The sequence below is a fragment of the Cotesia glomerata genome, linkage group LG3, assembly GCF_020080835.1.
Source record: "Cotesia glomerata isolate CgM1 linkage group LG3, MPM_Cglom_v2.3, whole genome shotgun sequence".
Taxonomy (NCBI): domain Eukaryota; kingdom Metazoa; phylum Arthropoda; class Insecta; order Hymenoptera; family Braconidae; genus Cotesia; species Cotesia glomerata.
In genome coordinates, this window is record NC_058160.1 from 15,672,844 (window position 1) to 15,684,448 (window position 11,605).

An 11,605-nucleotide genomic window follows, 5' to 3' on the forward strand; every position below is an offset into this window, starting at 1 on the left:
AGACTTGGACAGGTCAAAAGATGTTTAACAGCTGATTTATTCCGGCTAATGTATAAAATATTCATTATTTTTATTAAAATAAGTCACAAGTTGAATCAAGGGATCCGATAGAGTATTGATAGCTTATTTGTTTTGATTAATTGATCAAATATTGATGATTATTATTAAATCGAGTCATAGTTCGACTTATAAGAAGCGAGAAAGTATCGATCGCTCATTTTTTTTGGTTAATCAATAAAATATTAATTATTATCATCAAAATAAGTCTTAGGTCGACTTAAAGGGAAGGAGAGAGTATCGAAGGCTCATTTATTTCGGTTAATTAGTGAAATATCAATTATTATTAGTAAAATTTAAAAATTATTAACTTGGACGAGTCAAAAGATGTTTAAAAGCTGATTTATTCTGGCTTATAGATAATATCGTGATTATTATAATTAGACTAAGTCACAGGTTTGTTCAAGGGACATGAGAGAGTATCGATGGCCGATTTATTCCGGTTAATCAATAAAATATTAATAATTATTAGTAAAATTAATCAATTATCAACTTGGAAGAGTCAAAAGATGTTTAACAGCTGATTTATACCTGCTATTGGACAAAAAGTAATTATTATTATCGAAATAAGTTATAGGTCGACTTAGAAGAAACGAGGGAGTATCGATCACTCATTAATTTTTGTTAATTGATAAAATATCAATTATTATTATCAAAATAAGTCATAGGTCGACTAAAAGGAAAGAAGAGAGAATTGATGACTCATTGATTTCGGTTAATTATCAAAATATTAAATATTGTTAGTAAAGTTAAAAAATTATACACTTGGACGGGATAAAAGATGTTTAACAGCTGATTTGTTCCGGCTAATGGATAAAATCGTCATTCTTTTTGTCAAAATAACTTACAGGTCTAATCAAGGAAACCAGGAGAGTATCAATGGCCTATTCATTTTGATTAATTGATCAAATATCAATAATTATTATTAAATTAAGTCATAGGTTGACGTAGAAGAAACGAGAATCTATCAATAGCCCATTTACTTTGGATAATTTATGAAATATTGATTATTGTTATTAAAATAAGTCATAGGTTGACTGAGAGGAAACAAGAGAACATCAAAGGCTCATTTATTGTGGTTAGCTAGCGAAATATCAATTATTATTACTAAAATAAATAAATTATCAACTCGTACGGGTCGAAAGATGTTTCACAGCTGATTTATTCCAGCTAATTGATAAAATATTAATAATTATTATCAAAAAAGTCACAGGTTTACTTAAGAGAAACGAGAGAGTATCGATGGCCTATTTATTTTGGTTAATTGATAGAATCTTAATCATTATTATTAAAATGAATCATAGGTCGACTTAAAGGAAACAAGAGAGTATCGAAGGCTCATTTATTTCGGTACATTCATGTAAAATCAATTATTATTAGTTAAATTTAAAAATTATTAACTTGGACAGGTCTAAAGAAGTTTAAAAGCTGATTTATATTGGCAAATAGATAAAATAGTAAATATTATAATTAGACTAAGTCACAAGTTGGTTCAAGGGATATGACAGAATATCAATGGCCAAATTATTTTGGTTGATTGATGAAATCTTGATCACTATTATCAAAATAAGTTATAAGTCAACTTAGAAGAAACGAGGGAGTATCGATCACTCATTTATTTTGGCTAATTGGATAATATATCAATCAATATTATCAAAATAACTCATAGGTCGTCTGAATGGAAACGAGAGAGTAGCGATGGCTCATTGAACTCGGTTAATTAACAAAATATTAATTATTATTAGTAAAATTCAATAAATTATAAACTTGGATGCAACAAAAGATGATTAACAGCTGATTTATTCCGGCTTATGTATAAAATAGTCATTATTTTTATCAAAATATGTGACAAGTTGAATCGAGAGATCCAAAAGAGTATCGATAGCATATTTGTTTTGATTAATTTATCAAATATCAATTATTATCATTGAATCAAGTTATAGTTCGACTTATCAGAAACGATAGAGTATCGATCGCCCATTTTTTTTAGGATCGTTGATGAAATATAAATTATTGTTATTAAAATAAGTCATAGGTCGACTGAGAGGAAACGAGAGTGTATCAAATGCTCATTTATTTTGGTTTTCTAGCGAAATATCACTAATTATTACTAAAATTAATAAATTATCATCTCGGACGGATGAAAAGATGTTTAACTGCTGATTTATTCCGGTTTATGAATAAAATAGTTATTTTATTATCAAAATAAGTTACAGGTTGACGTAACGGAAACAAGATAGTATCGATAGCCCATTTATTTCGGTAAGTTGATAAAATTTTAATGATTATTGTTTAAATTGATGAATTATGAACTTGAACGAATCAAAAGATATTTTACAGCTGATTCATTGCAGCTAATGAATAGAATAGTTATAATTATTGTTAAAAAGTATAACAGGTTTATCCAAGAGGAACAAGAGAGTATCAATCGCCCATTTATTTTGGCTAATTGATAAAATATTAATTATTATCATTAAAATCCGTTATAGGTCGACTAAGAAGAAAGAAGAGAGTATCCATCGCTCATTTATTTTGGTGAAGTGATAAAAACTTAATTATAATTATCAAAATAAGTCATAGGTCGACTTAAATAAAACGAAAGAGTATCGATGGCTCATTTATCTCAATTTAATTAATAAAATATCAATTATTATTAGTGAAATTAAAAAATTATAAACTTGGACGGGTCAAAAGATGTTTAACAGCTGATTTATTCCAGCTAATGTATAAAATAGTTATGATTTTTATCAAAGTAAGTCACAAGTTTTATCAAGGGATCCAAGAGAGTATTGGTAGCACATTTGTTTTGATTAATTGATCAAATATCCATTATTATTATTAAATCAATTCATATTTCAACTTATAAGAAACGAGACAATATCGTTCGCCCATTTTTTTGGTAAATTGATAAAATATTAATTTTTTATTATAAAATAAGTCTTTGTTCGACTTAAAGGGATCGAGAGAGTATCGAAGGCTAATTTATTCCGGTTAATTAGTGGAATATCAATTATTATTAGTAAAATCAATAAATTATCAACTCGATCGTGTCGAAAGATATTCAACAGCTGATTTATTCTGTATAATGCATAAAATAATAATTACGATTATTAAAATAAGTCACGGAATCACTCAAGGGGAATAAGAACGTATCGATAGCCCATATATTCCGGTTAATCAATACAATATTGATAATTATAAGTAAAATTAATAAATTATCAACTCGGAAGAGTCAAAAGATGTTTAACAGCTGATTCATACCTGCTATTGGATAAAAAGTAATTATTGTTATCAAAAAAGTCATAGGTTGACTAAAGTGAAACGAGAAAGTATCAACGGCCCATTTATTTCAGTTAATTGATAGAATATTAATTATTATTCTCTAAAATAAGTCAGAGGTCGACTTAGAAGAAAGAAGAGAATATCGATTGCCTATTTTTTCGGTTGATTGATTATGTATCAATTATTATAATTTAAACTAGCTGTTACCTACCCGCTCCGCTGGGCACTTCATAGAATTGTATTTTTAGAGATCTAGACTTGAAATTCAATAGGAGTATTGTTTAGATTTTTCAGATTTCAAATTTCATCAGATTGGGTCGTACCTTTTATTTTTGTGATTATTCTACACAGAAAAGAAAGGTTCACTTGAGCCAAGAAAATATTTTTTCTTCCTAATTATTTTCTTGTTCGAAATGAAATTTTTTTTTTGACACAAGAAATTTCACTTATTCCAACAAAATTAATTCTCTTTGTTTTAAGAAATACGTATCTTGATCCAAGAAAATTTATTTAAGTCAACAAAATTTCCCTTGTTTTGAAAATTTTTCTCTTGCTCCGAAAAATTTTGTTCTTGACAGAAGTAAATTTTCTTGTCTTGAGAAAATTTTCTCTTGCTCCAAAAAATTAAATATCTCGATAGAAGTAAATTTTTTTGCGTTGAGAAAATTTTTCTCTTGCTCCAAAAATTAGTGTCTCAGTAAAAGTAAATTTTCTTGTCTCAAGATAAATTAGCCTCTAGTTCGAAGAAATCAAAATCTTGATCGGAGTATAAATTTCTTGTTTTGAGAAAATTGACTTCTTGATTATAATTAATTTATTTCCTTGTAGAACTGGATTTTTGGATTTAAAAATAAAATTTATTCTTCGATTAATGTTATTGTTAAAAAATAAAATGAAAATAAAATTTTTGGTTTGAAATATTTTATTTGTAACAAGGAGTCCGCATCCGATTTTAAAAATATATATTCATTAGTTTTACAGCAATTATTTTACAACATACAAGAAGTCCTTATAAAAATCACGATGAAACATAAATTATAATTAATCCATATAAAAATATTCACATTTTTAACAAGCTAACAAAAACTGATTATCTACATCGTGTAATGTAAGTGGTATTGAGTTACATTCTACAATTAATAAATTTTTTTTCAGTAGTTTTTCATTACATTGTAAGCTCTAAGATGAGGATCGAAGCCAGTACATTTTGACAATAAACATTGTAAAGTAACAATATTATCATTTGCTCTATTTACAGAAATATCTTTGACTAAATAAAATATAGGCTCGTCAAACTCATCGAAGTTATACAATATAACAGGGTTTATTCTATATTTTATACCATTCAATTCAGACCAGTCGACAGAAAACTCATTGTTATTCACATATGATTGATGTGAAATCTTACTGTAGCTTATACAATTATTTAAGCCTTTTTTGCTAACATATCTAAAACAAGCTTTCAATTGGTATCTAGTAGCAGCTGATAAAGGTAGTTGTTTCCAAGAAGTAATCGACACGCAAACTTTTTTATTTCTCTGTGCTTACTTTCACCTTTGAAAGAACTATCTAAGATCGGAGGACCAATTTTTCGAATAATTCTTAGGTAGTGAAGCAATAAATGATATTTAGGCTTTAAATTCTCTTGGAATAGATCTTAAAATTTACGATGATGTTCACTAATTAAGTTCTCTAAATATTCTAAGAATTCACCGGTAAAAGTTTGAGCTGTAAGAATTTCGGTCATTTCTAATAATAAGAGGTAATATTCCCAGGTACTGTTATTTTTTTCTACTAAGTCACCAATTATAAAAGCGAAATTACGTGCTAAGCATAACATTTCAGATGCAGAAATGATAATGCATTTATTTTTCAATTGACTTTCTGTAATTCGACAGAAATTTGTAGCATTGTAGCTTTCAAAGAATCCTAAAATGCTATGTAGCCCTAAATTATCCCCTGATATAGTCACTACCACAAATTTTACATTAAATTGTTCATTATTAACATTAATATTTATTCCTTTTGTTTCTAAATTTTTCAAATCCAATATAAAATATTTAAAAATAGAATTGTTGCCAAAATTTGACCTGTCATGGGAATAAAATAAAAGAGATAAAAATATATTCTCCAGCCGACTTGATATATTTGGAGGTACCGTGGCAATGGATGTGTACACGGCTCCTAACTTATTTTTACCTGCCCGACTGCCCAGAGGATTTCCTGGTTTCTAAATCATCGAAATAAATAACTAACGGAATTAAAATTTGATCTTTACCATATTTTATAATTATTTCTTTCCACAGTTTACCTTGAATAACGTTTCGTAATATGATATGACTCGAATTTTCTTTTTCGAATAATAACTGTTTTTGATAATCAATAAGTGAAGAGAATACTCCAGGCAGCTCTAAGAAACGTTTCAGGGTTTTATCTAACGGAACAAAATATGCAAATTTTTCTTTAACTGACATAATAACTCTATTTCCAACGGTTTTGGGTTTCGTAATGCTACCAATGCTGACTGATTCGGGCTTGATATAATATTTTAATAAAGAAAAATGCTTTATACGCATATGTTCTGTATTAAGAGTATTAAAAGCTTTTTACACCCGCAAGAGCCAACAAAATATTGGATTGTTTAGTTTTTTCGTCATTTTCAGGTTTATATAATATTGCGTTGATTTCAGTGGCAAGACTATCGATCAGTGTTTGTGTTAATGTAAATAAAGTTTGAATCAATGATCTTGGAATATTAAGAATATTATATAAGTTTGATATATATTCTTCGACTTTGTCGAAAAAGACTGTTTCGAAGTCAATTGGCAACGTTTCTTGACTTAAATCGGAAGCAATCATTTGTTGTCTTATTGTTATGAAAAATATAAGAAACATCTGGATTACAATACAGTACTTCTGTGTCAGTTTTTCAGAACAAAAATTCTGTTAAGAGCTCATTTTAAAATTTTCGACATGATCGTCTTTTATATCAGTTGAATGACAATGAATCAAATGATATTGAAGACAATATTTTGTATGATAAACCTTCAAACATTCGTCTATCGGACATTCGAAGTAGTGGAGATTTGATGTGCTGATTTTAAATGAAGAATATATGAAGTAAAACCCAAAAGCAGCTCATCACACTCGATACATGGCAATGTAAAGGAAATTTTTTCCGAAAATCAGGTTTGTCCAAAAGAACTGATGAAAATTTCCTCGTTTTTTGCTGCAGCAGGTCTGGGTTTTTAGCCTGTAATGAACAAACTGAATCAATATTCAATAAGTACTACTAAAAGAAGACTTACGTTTTGAAAACCCGTTGATCTTTTCACGAAGACGTACTCTAGCTCCTAAAAGCGGGCACACTTCTCTCAGGTCATATTCACTCAACTTTATTCAATAGATTAACAGTAATTCCATTCTCTAAAACATAGTAAGAAAAATTTTAATGGATAATTATTGTCATACCTAAAATAAATAGAAAATATAACCATAATAATAATTGGTCATTTATATTATACATATAATACAAAAATAATATAGGTTCGTTAATATATTTAAAAATTAATTGATATGCTTAAATCAGTACTTACTAATAAAATTTTGAGTGATACTGATGTCGATTTCCCATTCGTTGAACAAATCAGTCAGGCTGGGTCCAGCAGAAGGTGAATTATCGACCATTGCAATCAACTGAAATTAATTGTTAGAATTTAAAAGGTGTAGTGAGTAAAATTGATCTTAGAGATCGTTATTTATTTTGCATTTTCGTAAGGAAAAATGATTATAACTTTAAATTTATAATAATTATAGATTTGATGTCACATGAAAGAAAAATTTTTCTGTCAAAGTTATTTTTAAATTAGTTTCATAAAGTTTTCACTACATCTAAGAAACTTTTATTTTATAACAGACAGTCAATTTAGATAATGAAAAGACAAAAAAATTTAAAATATATTGGTTGAGTCCATACATTAGTAGTTAGAAAATTTAACCTCGATATTTATCGTTATATTACTTGATCAGTGTCAATAATGATGCACAACTTTGTACATCGATCCCTGAGATGCGTCTTCAATGAATATATCTATTATAACATAAATTTATTACTGTTCAACCGTTTATTCATTAACAAAATAATTGTAACACAGTTCTGATTCTACATAAAAAGCCAGGTTCTTTCACATGAAAATAAAAGTCAAGTGTAGTGGGTGAAAAATTTGTACTTCCGTAAACATACACTTGTCGCGCCACATTAGTGAGGCATTATTCATTACTACATTATCGTTTTGACTATACTTATATGGCATAACAAGTAGTATGTGTGAAAAAGAATCAGTTTTCTATTTTTACCGATAAAGCTTATTGCCACAAAAACGATACATTTATTTTTTAATTTCATTTAACGAACCTAGCTTTTGTAGAACCAGAATTGTGTTATAATTTCTTTGGTTTTAAATAAATGGTTGAACAGCAATAAATTTATGTCATAAATAGATATATTAATTGAAGACGCATCTCAGGATATGCGGCTGACTGCAACTAGTATAACTGAATCTGAATTGTAACTGTTTTATAAATATTAGAAGTTTTTGATGTAGTCAAAAACTTTGTCAAACTAATTTAAAAAAACAAAAAATTTTTTCTTTGCATTGGTAATTTGACCATAATTATTGCAATGCAAAATAAATCATTCTTAAGATCAGGCCCACTGAAATCAACTATTGGCTCATTGCAATGATAACGATAATTCAATTCTGCTAAACACTGATTTGTTCAACGAATGAAGAATCGATAACAGTATCACTCAAAGTTTTATTGGTGAAATAAATGATTATAACATATTAATTGAATATTAATTATATTAACAATTCACTATCACTCTTGTATTATTTTTAATATAAAATAGATGATGGATTATTATAGGTAGCGTTATGACTGTATTTGCTATTTACTTTCAGCATAAGAACGAATTATGCATAAAAATTTTTCTTATTCTGTTATAGACAATGGAATTAGTTTTGATTTATTCAAAATTGAATGAAAATGATCTAAAAGAATCTTGCTCTCATTTGGCCACAAGAATTTTTCTTTGTGAAAAAATTAAGGAACTTTCTCAAAATGTGTCTATTTTTTTCGAAATTAGTGCTCATCAAATATTGATTCGACTCATTGATTACAGAACGATAAATTCGACGCTAGCGAACATCCTGAAGCACCTACTACAAGTAATGATAATAATGATAGTGATAGTGGTGATGAAGATCTTGAATTGATAGAAGATTTATCAGCCATTACTAACCCCTTACCAGAATTTGATCTCGATAAAGTACTTGATGATGCTCCTGAAGGAAATGCAATAAAATTAGACTATGCAAACAACGATAAATTATCATCCCAGTCACAAAATGATTTGTGTGAAGTAATTGTTCGACAAATATTTCAATGGTTGAAAGTACCTAAGTAAGTATATACTAGAATAAATATTTTTTATTTAAAAAATTTAATATTTTCTTTTATAATTTGTAGTCGCCCAAAACGTCATCACTTTGCAGTACTGATCAAAAAATAAAAGATCTATTTCCTCATACATGTACTGCTGTCTTTTATGTACCACCAGTCTCTTTGAGATCATCAGTCACAGGAAAATGTATTCCTGCTAGAGGAAAGTTAACTGATAAAATAAAAATAAATTAAAACCGAGGAAAGCATAATTTAAAAAGGAAGAGTGCAGAATTAAGAAATACTAATGAAAAGAAACAGAAATTGGAACAGTTAAGAAGTAAGAAACTTAAATTGTTAACATTTACGAACACTAAAAATATCCAGTACATAGCAAAAATTTAACTTATTCCATCATACAGAAGTGTTAATTTTTAACATAAGTTTTTGAAAACAAAATTTCTTGACGCAATGGTAAGAAATTTTTGACTGTGTAGCTGGTTTCGTGAGAATTAATTGATGTATAAATTAAAAAAAATGTTACCATAATCACAGATTTACAAAAGTTGTATTCAATGTGTAATAATTCTAGAATTTTAAAATTATCAGCACATTTAGACATATCATAATTAAAAAAATATTTATAATTCAATTATTTATTATTCTTATAGTTGAGCACGAGGAGAGTTTGAATTGGTTAAATCGTAATCGGTCGCCATGGAGTGATGTCGAAGCCAAATGGAAAACTACATTTGAAATAAGGAGAGCGTCCCCTTATTCAACTGTTGATGAATTTTTAAAGGACTGGACTATATTCAATGATTCTAGAAGTACTGCTCTGGTAATATATTATACTTGATAACATTAACACAAACAAAAGGCTTATTTTCATAAAAACTTTTTTATCTTTTGCCATTGCAGATTTTAATAGATTTTGAAACTATGTACCCAGAAAAAGAAGTGAATTTTTTGAATAATTGAGTAGCTTCTTTTCAACAATGAAAGTACTCCGCAGTGATAAATACGAAAAGATAGTACTATTGCAGAATATAAACAGATTTTAAATAATATTGATGATGAAAATTCAATTGTAAGCAAAAGTCAAAACATAATTTCAGAAGAAAATAATTTATTTTAACAACCTGAAACTATAATTTAATATCATATAATAATCAAATTTATTTTCTTTCAGCTTAATATTCTTGACACAATTATCAATTTTATCGCATTTAGTAGCGCCCAAAGGCCGAAAAAATAAATATGATAAATATACCATTCAAGGTTCGATAAATAACATGTTTGTTTTTGCTAAGGTACGTTTCTATTTGTTATAAAAACTCCAGTCATTAATAAAAAGAATTAGAAAATAACTATGAGCTGAAATTATAATAAACATTAATTACTATTGTAATCTAATTTTATATAAACGGTTACAGACTGCAGGTAGAATAGATCCATTAATACAGAAGCGAAGAGAGGATGCTTATGAAAATAATGAGACCGTACAACCGTACATAATCGGTCAAGGGTCAATAGAAAATTGCCAACAAATTCTTCTAATTGTAGATAAAGTTCGTTTTGAATTCGAATCCATCGTAATAGCTTTCGACTGTTTGTTTAAAATTTACCATGTTTTTCACGCCAAAGTATCCAGACAATGGTCGTCATCTATATTTACTTATTCAACGATATGTGTACCGCGTTAAAACTAAGTATGATGTGCTTCCACAAACTATTATTGATATTGTGAAAGCGTTTGAAAAATCTTTTAAGCAATATGTATGCATTACGTTATTATAATTTTTATTTATGGTGAAAAATAAATTTTTAAATTACGATTACTATTTATTGAAAAGCTACATTTATTTAAATCTTCTACTTCTTGTACCTAATACAAATAAAAAATACCATCTTCATTACTTCTTCCAGACAAAAATTGTTAAAAGTAACCACAACCTTATTTATTTATTCCGATTTCGAATTATATTAACTGAAAAAATTATTCCAATAATTAAAGACGAATTAATTTCAGCAATATATTCCTATTTCTATAGATAAAGTTATTAACGAAATTTATAACTGTTACTTGTAAAGAGTCGCAGACTTTATTATTTTTAGGTAGAAAAACGGTTAAATTAAGACTGCCTGCGAAAGTCCCCCATCGGCGATTGTCCCCAGAGAAAAATAACGTAGAGACATCTAGCGGTTAAAATAAAAACTAAAAATAATAAAGTAACCAAAATAACATGTAGATGGCGTAAAAGCGCATGAAAATGAATAAAAAATACCCAACGGATTATAAACAGTCTGAGGAGATTACTCTTGGATACTCCCGGTGACGGAGGACATTCTCACGAGCAGTGCAGCCAAATCGTATGTACAGATGTCCTTCCGTGGAAAAATAGCATAGTACGTAATGGTGAGTGGTGGGAATTTTATCCAACGATCTCTTGGCCACACTGTTCACCACCCAATTATCACCCTGCTCATGTTCCTTAAGTTGTACCAACTAACTGCGATGGATTCTTCAGGGATTTCTATTTTTTTCCCTGGATGGCGGACCTCCCATAGTAAAGGGATAGAGGTACAGCAAACGTCGATGAAAAACATGTACTCCGGTTACTAGGGAGCTTCCCAGAAATTTAAATTTGCAGATTTATCAGTTTATTCTGATATATTTAGTCCCAAGAGACCCCAATATATTCCTTGACACTAGTCGAATTAACAATCTACTTTTGTTCCATCAACTGTACCAGGTATTCGCGCTGAATTCTTTCAGGGAATGTGTATTTTTCCTGATGGTTGGCCTTCATAGTAAAGA

General features: G+C 28.5%; 2 long non-coding RNA genes across 2 annotated transcripts; one reads left to right on the top strand and one right to left on the bottom strand.

Annotated features, from left to right (window-relative positions):
- Positions 1 to 5,948: 5,948 nt before the first annotated feature.
- Positions 5,949 to 7,051, bottom strand: LOC123261754. The gene is made up of 3 exons (XR_006508759.1): positions 6,936 to 7,051; positions 6,648 to 6,765; positions 5,949 to 6,592 (listed from the first exon to the last, which is right to left on the bottom strand). It is a non-coding gene; the product is annotated as an uncharacterized LOC123261754 (long non-coding RNA).
- A 1,827-nt stretch (positions 7,052 to 8,878) lies between these two features.
- On the top strand, positions 8,879 to 9,868 carry LOC123261755. The gene is made up of 3 exons (XR_006508760.1): positions 8,879 to 9,124; positions 9,456 to 9,625; positions 9,706 to 9,868. It is a non-coding gene; the product is annotated as an uncharacterized LOC123261755 (long non-coding RNA).
- Positions 9,869 to 11,605: the final 1,737 nt, after the last annotated feature.